Source organism: Thermobia domestica, chromosome 17 (assembly GCF_964235325.1).
Source record: "Thermobia domestica chromosome 17, izTheDome1.hap1.1, whole genome shotgun sequence".
In the NCBI taxonomy this organism is placed as follows: Eukaryota; Metazoa; Arthropoda; class Insecta; order Zygentoma; family Lepismatidae; genus Thermobia; species Thermobia domestica.
This window is the reverse complement of record NC_137470.1, coordinates 36,107,805-36,122,296: the sequence shown is the minus strand read 5'-3', so window position 1 is coordinate 36,122,296 and position 14,492 is coordinate 36,107,805. Positions and strand designations below refer to the sequence as shown.

General features: G+C 36.5%; 1 protein-coding gene across 1 annotated transcript in view; it reads left to right on the top strand.

Moving 5' to 3' along the window:
* The first annotated feature begins 2,067 nt into the window (after nt 1-2,067).
* The window catches only part of LOC145673797 (uncharacterized), a 93,342-nt gene continuing 80,917 nt past the window's right edge, over nt 2,068-14,492 (top strand). The window contains exon 1 of the mRNA XM_081743556.1: nt 2,068-2,401. The gene's annotated coding sequence lies outside the window, so the exon portion shown is untranslated. The remainder of the gene's footprint in view (nt 2,402-14,492) is intronic.

The window sequence follows — 14,492 nt, the reverse complement described above, 5'->3', positions numbered from 1 at the left end:
TTTTTCAGTAATTATAAATTTCATATGGTTTTTCCATGAATCAAATTTGTTTAAATCTGTTAGTGGTTGAAAATATTTTTCAAGATTGAACAAAACTTTTTTTGAACTTCACAAATACGTTGTTCTATTGAACATTACATATACTTTTTTTGTTTTATTAAAAATAAAATTTGTTAATGCTATCAGAATTCTTTTTTGTGTTGATCAAGTAGAGATATGTCCCTGCAACCTGAGAAAACGTATTATTATTTTTTGAACTTTAGCATACCATTCTCCTTTCAGTAACTCACATTTTACGTGCGTTAAGCGGCGTTGTAAACCACATACCTGGCCCGGGAAACTCTTCTCGGAGGGGCTACTTGTTTGAGTAGAGGGAAGGGAAAGTAAAACTTTCTTTCCTGAATTTCAAAGATTTAGTTTTTCTGGGAAGGGACGGTAATGGCAACATTACCCACCTTGGCTGTTACAAAAGAAGAGAACAAGTCATTTTTTTAATGATATGCTTTAAAAGTTTAAAGTCAGCTATAGTCTTCATTGGCAATATAAAGCAGGCGGGATTGAACCCAATTCTTGGCACATGTTAGTCAATATCTTTTCTTACTTGTTTGTATTCATCATGGCTTTTGGTGGTGATAGTTCCTTTTTTATGGATGAGATACCACTTTTTAAGGAAAATGAAAATGTAGAACACGTAGAGCAAAGAAAGGTCGAATCAATATTTTTGAAAGAAATTGCTACAATGAATCCAACTGACCAAAGACAGGTCGTAGAAACGTTATCAGAAGGAGAAGCAAAATCACTGCTCTATAGATTCCTTGCTAATAAAACAGCTGACCCACAGTCGGCTTTTGACCTTAATAAGCAGGAGGTAGTTAACGTAGCACCTGTGAGTAATACAAACACGGTGCCTGTTGTATCAAGTGTTCATTCACCTTTTGCTGGCTCGCTAGTTGATAAGAATGTGCAAGGTCAGCAATGTAACATAACTTCTTCTTCGAATGCTTGTTTTTCAAAACTAGAACAGAATTCCGCAGCTTTGGTACTTCGATCTTTCTTTGATAATTTACCAAGTTGTGATGGATCTAACCCTATACTGTTATATGAGTTTGTTAAACATATAGACGAGTTTTATAATGTAGACCGTTTTCCTTTCCCGGCATTACTGTATTCCTCAAGAGGAAAAGTATCAGGTCCTTTAAGAAATGCATTACTGGAATTGCCTAGTTAGCTTCGTACCTGGGAGCTCACGCGAGATTATATTTTTCATAATTTATTATCGGAATGTGCTATACAATCCATAGTTGTTGAATATATGTATAAACCCCAAGGTCAGACGGAGAACTTGAAAGACTTCGTTAAACGTTTAGTCACAGTGGACCGCTTGCTTAAATTAAATTGTGGTGATGAGAGATTAATAAGTTTCATTACCAGTGGCGTTCTGCCTCGAATTAAAGGGAGGTTATTTTATAACCAGAAACCTAAAACTATGAGTGAATTACACCGATTAGTTAACGATTACAACTTTCATGATCTCGATTCTAAACAATTTGATTTTAAGGTGCGCTCTCAAGTAGGGTTGCCAATTGTGAATAAAAACTTTACAAATAAACAAAAACAAAAAAAAACTGTTGCGTGCTTTCTTTGTGGCGGTCCGCATTTAAAACGGAACTGTAGTCTAAATAAAAATTCGTCTTCATCTATGTCTTTTGTTGGAAATAACGAAAAGAAAGTGTGCTCTGTAGAAGATAGTGGGGGCGTTGCCTTGGTGAACCTTAAAGTTGGGGATTTTTCAGTTGTCTCTGCCTTAGATTGTGGATGTACGGCTAATTTAATTAGTTTGGACCTTTTTAATAAAGTCAAGAACTTAGATGAAGTTCGTGTTAATTATAAAGTCTGTTTTCGTGGAAAAACTATTAACAGAGAAGCATTAGTGTTACGTCCTTCAGTGTTGCTACCCTTGGTTATAGATGGATATAAGTTTCAGTGCAAGTTTTATGTGATGAAAAATCTTGAATATCCAATTGTTTTGGGACTCGATTGTTTTCGTCGAGAGGGATTATATATTGACTTTGATAAAAACACGTTATATTGGACCAAGTCAAAAATAGAAGTTCCCTTAGTAAAATCTTCTCCCCCCTCCCCTCTTACTTATAACAAAAGGAAGTCTGTTGCTGGTTTTTATCCTTCCAGGGAGGGGAGTGTGAGCGAAGCTGCCGCGAAAACTTTTCTTGGGAGATTCTTCGCCTCATTCCCGTAGGCCCTGGACTTGTAAGAGAAATTCTGACAACGGAAGTAAACATCATAGTAGGGAAGATTTGGATGCGACCAGGGCACCGCAGATAAGGAGCCATAAACTTTCTAAGCCGACCAGGAGCGACACAGTGGGACTACATGGTTACAGGTACTCTTGCACCGAAAATTTTTCTTCCAGGACATTTCATTTGCCGTCATCAAATTTATAAAAGAAAAACAAATGTTACTTCGGACTCTAATTTTGAGAAAAATAATATTTCAATGTTAGAAAATGAGCCCGTGCCTGGGCCTTCTTCGCGACCTGATACTTGTAATGTAGTAAATGACGATAACGTCTGTGGGAAACGTGTGAATTTTGATGTCAATAATGTTGATTATAATAATGAAATAGGGGGCGATCCATTGTTATGTATGTTACAGTCGGGGGATGAGAGTAAGTGGGATATTACTGTAGAATATAGAAAGAAAATCATTGATGGTATAGATAAAAGTTATTGGAACAAGACAAGAGTTAAGGTGCTTATGTAGATAGGTTATTGAGTAAATATGATAATGTGATCACTCATCGTATAAGCTGCATTAGTGATTTTGTATACCATATTCAAAGAAAATCAGATGAAGTGATACGTGAGAGACAGTACCCTTTCTCGAGAACTCAGCAGAAGGAATTATCCCATATTATTGAACAATTATTGGAAAATAATGTTATTCGTCCTTCACTCTCTGAGTTTAGATCTCCTTGTTTTCTAGTTAAGAATAGGGATTCATCTTCCAGGCTAGTAGTAAATTTCGCTCGGGTGAACAATATCATTTGTGGAGATGGGGTCCCGTGTCCGAACCTCAACGAGTGTATTAGTTCGCTTTCTAATGCAAAAATCATGTCAATATTCGATGCCCGTCGAGCTTTCTTCCAGGTCCAGCTGTCCCCTGAGAGTAGACAGCTCACCGCCTTCGCTGTACAAGACAAATTATATGAATACGGGCGTGTACCGATGGGAATCTGCATTGGGACACAGGCCTTAATGAGGGCTCTTAATGATATATTGGGAGACTTGAGGGGAAAGGGAGTTGAATTCTACGCTGACGACATTGTCGTATATGGACGTTCTATTGAGGAACACAATTCCATGCTTGAACAAGTTCTCTCTCGTTTTTGGAACAGAGGCCTCACTCTCTCTTCCGACAAATGTAAGATATTGAGGACAAAAATTGAATTTTTGGGCTTCTTGATCGAGGACGGTGAGATTAAGATGTTACCCGAAAGGCTACAAACAATTAGGGATATTAAACCCCCTCAAAACCGACGTGGCCTTGTGAAGATTTTGAGCTATTTAAATTTCTATTCTCGTTTCTGTAATGACTTCGCGGGCCTTATCGAACCCTTATCGAGAATGCGTTCTCCATGCGAGAAATTTGTTTGGGGTCCCAGAGAGGATTCTTGTTTGGAGCAAATAAAGCGAGCTTTGAAGAACAGATTATTTTGTCCATCCCCAATTTAAATAAAAGATTGTATTTGCATGTAGATTCGACGTTGAGATCTCAAGCCGCAATTTTGTCTCAGAAAACGGACGAGGGCTTGTTGAAACCAGTTTGGTTTTTCAGTAAGACTTTAAAACCCGCTGATTTTAATGGAACAATATATCAATTGGAATTACTTGCCATATATAATGCGGTGATGCGCTTTCGTTCATTCTTGAGTAACGAATTTACTATATTTACAGATAATAATGCTCTCGTACACATGTTACGTAATCCGAAGAATTTAGGTCGTTATGGTAATATAGTACAGAATTTATTTGAATTTAAATTCAAAATTGTGCACATTTCGAGTGCGAAGAATTTTCAAGTGGATTTTTTGACGCGGATTTATGAAATCAATCCCACGGATGTAGATGTTGATCCTTGTTCTATTAATTCCACGGAGAATTGTATGTTTAGTCTATGGAGTTTACCTTTGTCACATACCGATATTGTACAACATCAACGAACAGAAGCTGACATTAAATATATCTATCGGGAGGTGGTTGAACATGGTGGGGAATACCAAGATTATAAGATTATGAAGGATATCTTGTATCAAAATACTAAGGCGAAATATTCACCTTATAAGGTTTTGGTTCCTCGTTTACTTGTCCCTATGTTATTAAGTTATTATCATTCGATGGTACCCAATGGTGCTCATCTTGGGATTTTGAAGAGTTACAAGAAACTTTCCAAGTATTTTACTTGGAAAAACATGTACGACGAAGTTCGAGAGTATGTGAGAGGGTGCCATGAGTGCCAACTCTCGAAGGCTCGAAATTATCTTCCTCAAGGGCAGTTGATCTCAGAATATTGTTCTGAGGTGAATGGCCATAACTATGTAGATTTGGCGGGGCCTCTCCGGTGTAGTTATGGATACCGGTACATTCTATTTTGTCTCGATAATGCGTCTCGATTCCTTCATTTAGTTCCTTTACGTAATTCAACGAGCAAGCTTGTTATCAAAACCCTGAATGATATTTTTTGTCGTTTCGGATTTTGTCGTTCTCTTACGAGCGATAGGGGTCCGTGTTTCTCTCCCGTAGAATTCAAGAATTTCCTTTTTGGAAATGGAATAAAACATATTAGGAGCTCTCCTTACTTTCCTGGTGGAAATGCAGTTGAGAAATACGTGAGATTAGTAAAAACTAGCCTGAAATCCTATTTGAATGGAAAACAGGAGAAATTGGCATATTTTATAAACCAACTGCAGTTTTCTCTAAATACTGCTGAACATTCAGAGTTGAAATTTTCTCCATTTAGATTGTTTCTTGGGAGAGATCCTATTGATACCTTGATGGTTAAGTGGAAAATTTCCTCTGAAGATATTGATGGCCCTAATAATGCCACTATATGGGAGCAAGCTTTAGAAAACATGCACAAAGCTTAGGAAGAGAGACGAAGGATATATAATAATCGTACTGTTCCTGTCACCTTTGCTGTCGGTGATCGTGTTTTGATCAAATCACAGCAAAAGTCATCCCTACAGGATAAGGTCACAACGGCAAATACATTAAAATGCAAAACAAATGATAATAAAATAGACGTGACGCATACTACTTTAGCTAAGCTCTACAGAGAGCCCAGAAATGTGTGTGGTGGAACTATGTAAGGTAAATTGTTGTTTCTTGAATTGTATATTTATTGTTCATGTTCATCATCATTCATTCGCTGCTAACCCTTTTCATCATCATTTCATCTCATGCTCATTACTATATTGTATTATACATATATGTTTTAGGTTTAAAATCAAAAATATTCTGAAGAAAGTTTTTTTTTTGAGGGGATGTTGTGCCGTAGTGATCTTTATTTTTGCGTATTTATTGTTATTATAGAATAAAATGAATGCAAAAGGGGTCTAATTTAAAATTAGAAACAGCGCTGTTTCTTCTATACTGTTTCCTTCTAGATTTTTTTTGGTAACCTATTCACCTTCCTTTTTCCTCCCTGTATTCCACTACAGTATATTTTTGCGATATAGAGTTGGTGTTTTCTTAATTTAAATGATCTGGTATTATGGTTAGTCTTTTGTCATTGTCATGTGATTGCTATATTTAAATTTGATTGGTTATTTATCCTTCCGATGAAGGAACTTTGAAAATAAGTGATTGGGTCCGTCTCTTGTTCTCTTCGCGAGGTATGTGTTACATTATATTTAATATTGTGTATAGTATATTTTATTTGTGAATTTAAAATCTATTCTGGATTTTTCCGTGAGTATATAAAAAATATGTAGATAGAAAATGGTTAAATATTCTAATTAAACCTTCAGTTCAAATAATGGTATTGCATTTCTGTGATAAAAATAATTATATTTCAAATATGGTTTACGTTGAAAATGTCTTGTGATGAGGTAGGAGCCATCTTGGAATTTCATTTCATACAACATGTGTCTGATGAATTTTTCAGTAATTATAAATTTCATATGGTTTTTCCATGAATCAAATTTGTTTAAATCTGTTAGTGATTGAAAATATTTTTCAAGATTGAACAAAACTTTTTTTTGAACTTCACAAATACATTGTTCCATTGAACATTACATATACTTTTTTTGTTTTATTAAAAATAAAATTTGTTAATGCTATCTGAATTCTTTTTTGTGTTCATCAAGTAGATATGTCCCTGCAACCTGTGAAAACGTATTATTATTTGTTGAACTTTAGCATACCATTCTCCTTTCAGTAACTCACATTTTACGTGCGTTAAGCGGCGTTGTAAACCACATACCTGGCCCGGGAAACTCTTCTCGGAGGGGCTACTTGTTTGAGTAGAGGGAAGGGAAAGTAAAACTTTCTTTCCTGAATTTCAAAGATTTAGTTTTTCTGGGAAGGGACGGTAATGGCAACATTACCCACCGTGGCTGTTACACCGGGATGATACATAACGCACAGGTGTCAGACCCGTTCCTTCCTTCCTCTTTCTCGGAAAGTGCAAACGCTGTTGAATTTCATCCCTCATACATGATGAGCTAACATGACCATTGATGGCGAAAGCCCAGAAATCTAAATCCTAATCGTAATCCCCTTATTATTAGTAGCGTGATATTTCAGTATCAACCAAGAAAGTTTCAAATATAGCCTCGAATTTCTTGGTAATCAAACATTTTGTTTTGTTAGTAAAACAATGATTAAACATGTTTCCTTAAGATGACGGAAAGTCGTCCATTTAGGCTTTACTACTTTAAAATACAAAACAAGAATTTTAGGAATCAAAAAATGCATCAAAAGATTGGGATCTTGGCCAACAATTAGTTTTTGGATCAGGCGCCACAAAAGTTTGGAATGGCCCCTAAATCGAGCTTTCATATTTTTTACTAATCTAAAATGTTCGGGGAAAGAAAAGCTCTAATATGAACTTCATTGTAGCTATCTGTATGGTTAGCGTACACTACTTCGATTTGGAAGATCTGAATTGGATTCCCGGTGGAAAGTCGTGTGACTCAGATCCCATATTACGATGATAATCCACATCTGTTATAACCTCGATTGTGACAAGGGACCCAAAACTCCAAACCAAGCAAACAAAACAAATATACTATATATGCTAACGGACAGCGTTTGTGGCACTTGAAGGCGGCGTTCCGAATTCCCTTTAAGCGTTGTTGGCAAGTGAGAGAACTACGTGTTACCATGTCATTGTGCACATTAACGACATGTATCCATAATCTGCTCTCTCGGTAATGCGTGTGGTTAGCTACTTCTTTATAACGTGGCACCGTCGCATCACAGCCTTCGTTTACTGGTCTAGCCCACACGAAGTCAATTATATCTCGCGATTTAGAAAGAGCTTCTTGCTACGGCTCTCCCTTTTATCGAAATCTCCCTAAAGTAACACTTTTACTCTGGTTTATCTAAACCCCAAGTCTTTGTTTAAAAGTAATTACATATATATATATATATATATATATATATATTGTTTCTGTGTTTAAAGACTAAGCTGGGGCCAGTATTCCATTCTGCTTTGGCGTTTCGTTCAGCCTATGAAATTTACTCTCATAATAAATCCTATATAATGTATTTCTAACAGCAAGAACATAAATGCGAATTGCTATAAAACTAAATTTATACTTTGATATTTTTCCGATCATGTAATCCTTAGGAAGAGTAAAATAAACATCCGGGCGAATTTATTCCCAAAATGAGGTAGTTCTAATTTCTAGCAGTTCGAGAAAATCAAACAGTTGAAATAAATACGAGGAGTACCACGAAAGTCAATGCAAATATATATCCCCTTTAAAATGTATATTGTTCCCTATCGTTTGTGAAACCTGAATAACTGCAAAGAAATGTTTGTTGTCTGAAATAAAAGTATATAAAAAAAGTGTCAATCTATATTCTATATCCCATGGTCCTCTTTACTGTCTCTACCGGAGTTTATTTCATATTAGACACTAAAGCTAAGTTATACGTATAGTACACAGGGTGTATCAAAAGAACACCGACAACATTTGGGAGGTGATTCCTGACACTAAAATAAGACAAAAAGTGTAGACCAACCTGAGTGCACAAATGCTTCCTTTCGGAGTTTTAGACTGCCGAAAACATAAAAAAGAAAAGGAAGTTTAAATGTCCATAGGTACAAAACTATGGGGACTACCGTAGTCGGGTCAAGACTTCAATTAAGACTTAGTATATGCCTTACCCAAATATCCATGTTTCAGAATCATAAGATATCCACGTAAAAAATATAGAGGGAGTTTGGGTAAGGGCATATAATTTGAAGTACTCTCAAACTACTACTATAAAAATCGTTGCGTGAACACCTTAGGATTCTGAAACATGGATATTTGGATAGGGCACATACTAGTTTCTAAGTGAAGTCTTGAACCAACGACGGTAGGTCTCCTAGTTTTGGAGCTATGGATCTTTAAATTTCATTTTCTCGTGCTTTCAGCAGCCTATAACTCCGAAAGGAATCATTTGTGCACCCAGGTTGGTCTATACTTTTTGTCTTATTTTAGTGTCAGAAATCACCTCCCAAATGTTGTCGGTGTTGTTTTGAAACACCCTGTATATGACAACTTTTATAGAAGGGCTATGTTTGTTCATCTGTCTGTTTGCCAATATATATATGAGCAAAAATGTAAGAGATAGCGACAAGTATTTCTTAAATCGATTCAACATTCGAAAAATAGGTTCGGTCTCCTCTTTTAACCCTCTATTCCATCTGGAGGTGGTGGAAATTTGCATATAGCAAAAACTATAATACGAGGATCATGAGAAACAGTTATCTTTAATCGATTCACTGCCCGGAGAACACACACACACACACACACACACACACACACATATATATATATATATATATATATATATATATATATATATATATATATAATACTCCATCAGTATCTATCTCTATTAAAAGCGGAGGTGATGGAAATGCAACAAGACTTTCGTTTCCAATATCAATCTCCGCAGAAAAAAAAAAACGTGAGAGATATCAAGAAATTTCTTTTCTATGTGGATTCCGCTTCCAAAGAGAAAGTTTAATCTCAATATTTAATAATATATTCAAACTGAAAGTGGTGACAATCTACCATTTCCGAAACAACCACTTATCGCTATAATAAAAAATATTAATAAATAACGAAGCGCAGTTTATTTTATGGTACCGCAAAGATGATTTTGAAATCTGCTTTATTTCTTTATTGCAATCCTTCCATTTCCGGTTTCAATATTGATCTCCACGAGGCGAAAACAGTAAGAGATACCACAAAATAGTTTTCTAATACGGATTCAGCGTTCAACTAACAAGATTCGTCGCAAACTTAATCACTGTATTCAAAGCAAATTGTTTCTAGTTTCAACAATAATCACCATAGTGGAAAATAACAATAGTAGGGAGCCAGAAGTAAGTATTTTTATGTGGCATCAGTATGACAAGTACTTGACAGTACAGTTTCATGCCAGACTTTTTTCCTCTGTTGCAACTACAAGTGGTATAAATCTATTATCACTTCCGGTCCCATTGGGGCTGTGGTTGCTCAGTAGTAGAGAGTTAACTTGTGGTGGATATTCCCTAGTTCGATCCCAGCACGCGCTATGTAGGAAAGTGATGGATAAATATCGTGTTAATGTGGTATCTCGGGGTTCTCCTGTTTTCATGTTTTTCATCCTATCATTTTCATATATCTCATCAAGGTCGAACGTAAGCCAGAACGAACTCATTTAGGAATGCTTTCCGTTCCAATGTAGATTCCGATTCCAATACACCAACGACAGTGACAGAAGGTGACAAACGGTATTTTGACCTGAATACTGGATATCAAGTCAGAACTTGTCATTTCAATATAGATTCCTGTATAGTTAGTAGTTATAAGAGATAACGAAAACATGTTTTAGAAATGGATTCAGCATGGAAAAACACGTTTCACCTCTAACTGTATTGCTCTATTCTATCCGAAAGTTAGAGATCTACTACCTTCCGATTCAGTATCGAATTCGTATAGTTTTAGACTTCCACAAACATCCTATGAATAAGTTCCAGAAGTCTTATAAAACTGCATTGTCTGTCTGTGTGTCGACAAGTTTCAAAAATAAATTAAATCTTTGAATTTTATGTCCCACGTTTATGATGGCTAGACAAAAAGAGACGGTGATGATAAGAGATGAATGAAATGGTGGAATGAAGAATATGGGAGGAAACGGGAGAACCCCGACGAAACCTACGCACACGGTGTTTGTCCACCACAAAGTTCACTTGGCACGAGCTGAGTGAACAACATTGAAACAAGAGAACCCCAATAAGTCTCACTAACACGATATTTATCCACCACTTTCCCACTTAGCGCGCACTGAGATTGAGCTAAGGAACATCCGTCAGAAGTTAACTCTCTACTACTGAGCTACCACGGCCCCAATAGTACCGGAAGTGATAATAGATTTATACCACTTGTAGTTGCAATAGAGGAAAAGGGTCTGGGATTAAATATCTACTTGTGATACTGAAGCTACATAGAAATACCTACTTCTGGCTCCGTATTACTGTTATTTTCCATTATGGCGATTATCGTTGAAACCAGAAATCATTTGGTTTCAATACAGTGATTAAGTTTGAGACGAATCTTGTTCGTTGAACGCGGAATCAGTATTAGAAAACGTTTTTTTTTTTTTTTTGTATCTCTTACTGTTTTTGCTTTATGGTGATCAATATTGAAAGCAAAATAAATAAAAAAAAATAAATCAGATTACAAAATCATCTTTGCGGCACACTAAAAAGCTACGCTTCGTTATTTCATTATTTATTAATAATTTTCGTTATACCGATCGAACCAGGAATCCCATGCACAAGAGGTGAACCTCTACTACTGAGCCACCGCTTCCCCAAGACAAGTATCAGAGCGAAAGCAGTAAAAGATATAGAGATGTGGTTATTTCCAATTGATTAACTGTCCTAAGAACAGGTTAAATCTTCTTTATAAACCTTCAATTCGAATCGGAAGTGGGTCAAATTAGCAGTTTCCAGTTTCAACGTTTATCACCATAGAGCAGAAAACGGTAATACATAGCGAGAAGCGTTATCTTGCAAATCATTCGCCGTTCGAAGACATGTGATAACTATCCACAACACTCTATCAGAGCCAGAAATGGTACAATACGAAGCAAAAAACCTGCAACATGAAAGTTTAAGTTCATTGTGAAACTACGCCAACAACATAGGCAACCAACCTAACGTCTTTGTGGCACTGATCACGCCAGGATAACCTTCGGCTACGTCCCCCTGCACACTTCGTTTGGAGCAAGAAATGCATAGACCACGTGACTACAAACCACAAATTTCTCACAAGATGGAGTAATAGATTGAGGTTCTTCTCATTTCTCTTCTCATTCTACATCCTCAGTTTTAAAGAGAGAGAAAGAGAAAAAAGTCAACGTGATAACAACTAAAAAAAGAGGAATATGCGAAATATAAAGGAAAAGAAAACGTGCACATATATTGACAAATGACACATGCACTTCAAAGGAGACCACCTCAAATTTTTTTATGAACCATATATAATAACTGTGAGAATCAGCAAACCACAAAGACATAATTACGCACAGTTAGTGCTATATAACACATATTTATTTAAACAAATAAAAATGCTTGCAGAAAGCTGAAAATGTCTTTAAAATCTCAATCATAACTGAAACAAGAGATTACTTCTCTATTGTTTTTCTTCGTAGCATCCATCTACATGGAGAAATGAGAAAGAGAGAACATCTTAAGAGATTCGCACGTATACAATATCGGAAACTGCTAAATGGAAAAAATTACAGTCTTTGGATGGGATTCGAACCCAGGACCATAGTATTAGAAATCCCACACTCTACCGATGTAGCTAGTCTGACAGTAATACCCTGTTCCTCCATCATTACCTATGAAAGGTGGAATGGAGTCTGCAGAAAACTACGTCTAACATGTCCACGACATACCGCCTATACCTATGTCTAATTGGTTCTTAAAAAAGCTAGTTCTACACGTGCATAGAAAAGTAAAATCAAATGAGTAGTTAGTACACATCACTTTGTCTGTCTCACTCTATCTCTGACTATAGAAATCGAGGAAGAAGAAAAAAGTATAGAGGTGAGAACACAGGAAGAACAAGCAAAAATATAAGTTGCAGGAAACTGAATATCAAGGAGAGAGAGAGAGACATAGAGACAGAGAGAAAAATAGAGGGAATGGAGCAAATGATTTAATATACATCGGGAAAGAAGGTTCACAACTGTGCTATACATTTAAAGTATTGAATACTCTGCAGGCCCGTATCCACGGGGGGCTAGGGGGGCCGCCCCCCCTAAACTTTGGCTGGCCCCAATAAAGGTTTCACGATAGGCTTGCAAATGAACTATAATATGGTGATGAAGTATAATATGATTGGGTCGGTCTCCCCCTAACTTCGGCCGGCCCCCTCCCTAAATTTTTGGGCTGGCTACGGGCCTGATACTCTGTTTCTTCTAAATTGCTTGCTAGATGACAAATATTAATTTGTAAAAACGTAGCAAATGCCCGCGTTGTCTTGTTTTCTTACTGTTTCAGTAATAGTGGAAAACGTGGTTTATGCAACATAATAAATTACTAATTTTCCCACAACAACCATGTAGATGTTGTTGATGATTTTGAGTTTAACGTCCGTTCAGCAGCGAGACTATATGAGACGTGGACCTACTTATTAACGTGGAATCCGAACCATATGAGCTGCTGCCGGGAATCGAAGCAACCATGTACTGTTGGTAAGAAATTTCTAAGCAAAAGAAAAAACTGATCAGCAAAATACATAAAACGATAGTCCTGCAAACTATTACTTAAAGAGAATTTATTGTAAAATCAATACATCCATGTGGCGGTATATAGTCGTAAAGTGATTAGAAAACTTAATATTAAACTGTCGATCACATTGTTTTACTTATTTGAATTCAATGTCGTATAGATTCGGTTTTAGCTCTAGATTTCAGCGTTCTCACTTCGATTTTTAACTTGTTGGAAATATGCATTAATCGAAATTATAAAAGTATACGAAATTTAACTAGCTAAAAGAAGAGAATAACATAAAAATCCGTATTAGAGTACGTCGTCGCCAACATGTGCTTTTATTTCAGGGAGCATAAAGTCGAGAAGATCAACATTTTTTTTACCATTAAGTCAGCCTATAATTCGTTGGATACCACCTCAACTTGCAGTCTCGCATATCCATCCCCAACAGTGAGTCGTCACATGACCCATTCGCGCTGAACGAGCCATATATTGTGGATCAAACTACAACGATAACGTTGTATATTATAAAATTTACCTGTGCCAATTTACAAGAAAGAGAATCAGAGGCGAATTATATGGGCAATGTTATATAATGAAAAGAGATATATGTAAATTATTTTCGATCGTCAATTTTTTTTGTATATAGTTGCTATGGTTACGAGGTAATATGTAATGAAGAATAAGTCAAGATATACGGCTACGTGTGTTTAATTATTAAAAACTAGTACCACAATAATAATTTGTGTTCATCTGTATACTTAAAAGGAACCAGGTATTAATTAAATGCTATATCAAAAATTCTTATAGCTAAATAGTGTGTATACAAACCGAATTATATTTATGATATTTAAGATGATTAACCTTACAAAACCGTCTTCCAGATGGGCGATACACACGTGTTGGCCCAAAGTTTCCAGTGGAAAATATTTTCTCATCTGTAAAGACAACAGTGTCCCAGTGACAAGTAATATTTAGCTCTGCAAACGCCAGTCTATCGACTTTGTGATCTTCTGTTAATCTCTCCTTAACAGCAGCCCGGAAGGACCTTAATTAAGCCTGCGGCCCGAAGTCGCCGTCGGACTGTAGTTACATCACCTGGAAAGGCGGTAGACTGCTGCAGTTGTCGGGCACACATGAAAGGCTGTCGACAGCATTGATCAACTAATCGTTGGTCTTGTGCCGGTGAGGACACTCGTGGCCGACCACTTCCAGATTTTCGAGTTAGACTTCCAGTTTCCTCATATTTTTTCCAGCATCTGAACGCTGTTGCACGATGCACGCCTAATCGAGCGCCTGCTTCAGGAACACTCAATCCCGCATGTTCAATAAGAGCGATAACACTCTCACGTACAGAATGATCATATTGCGCCATTCTTACACACCAAAGTAAAAGTGCTAAAAACGTCTTTGAATATAGGATAATGCACAATATTGCTATACATGACGTATTATGAAAGACATGCGCAGAAGAAGTAGAT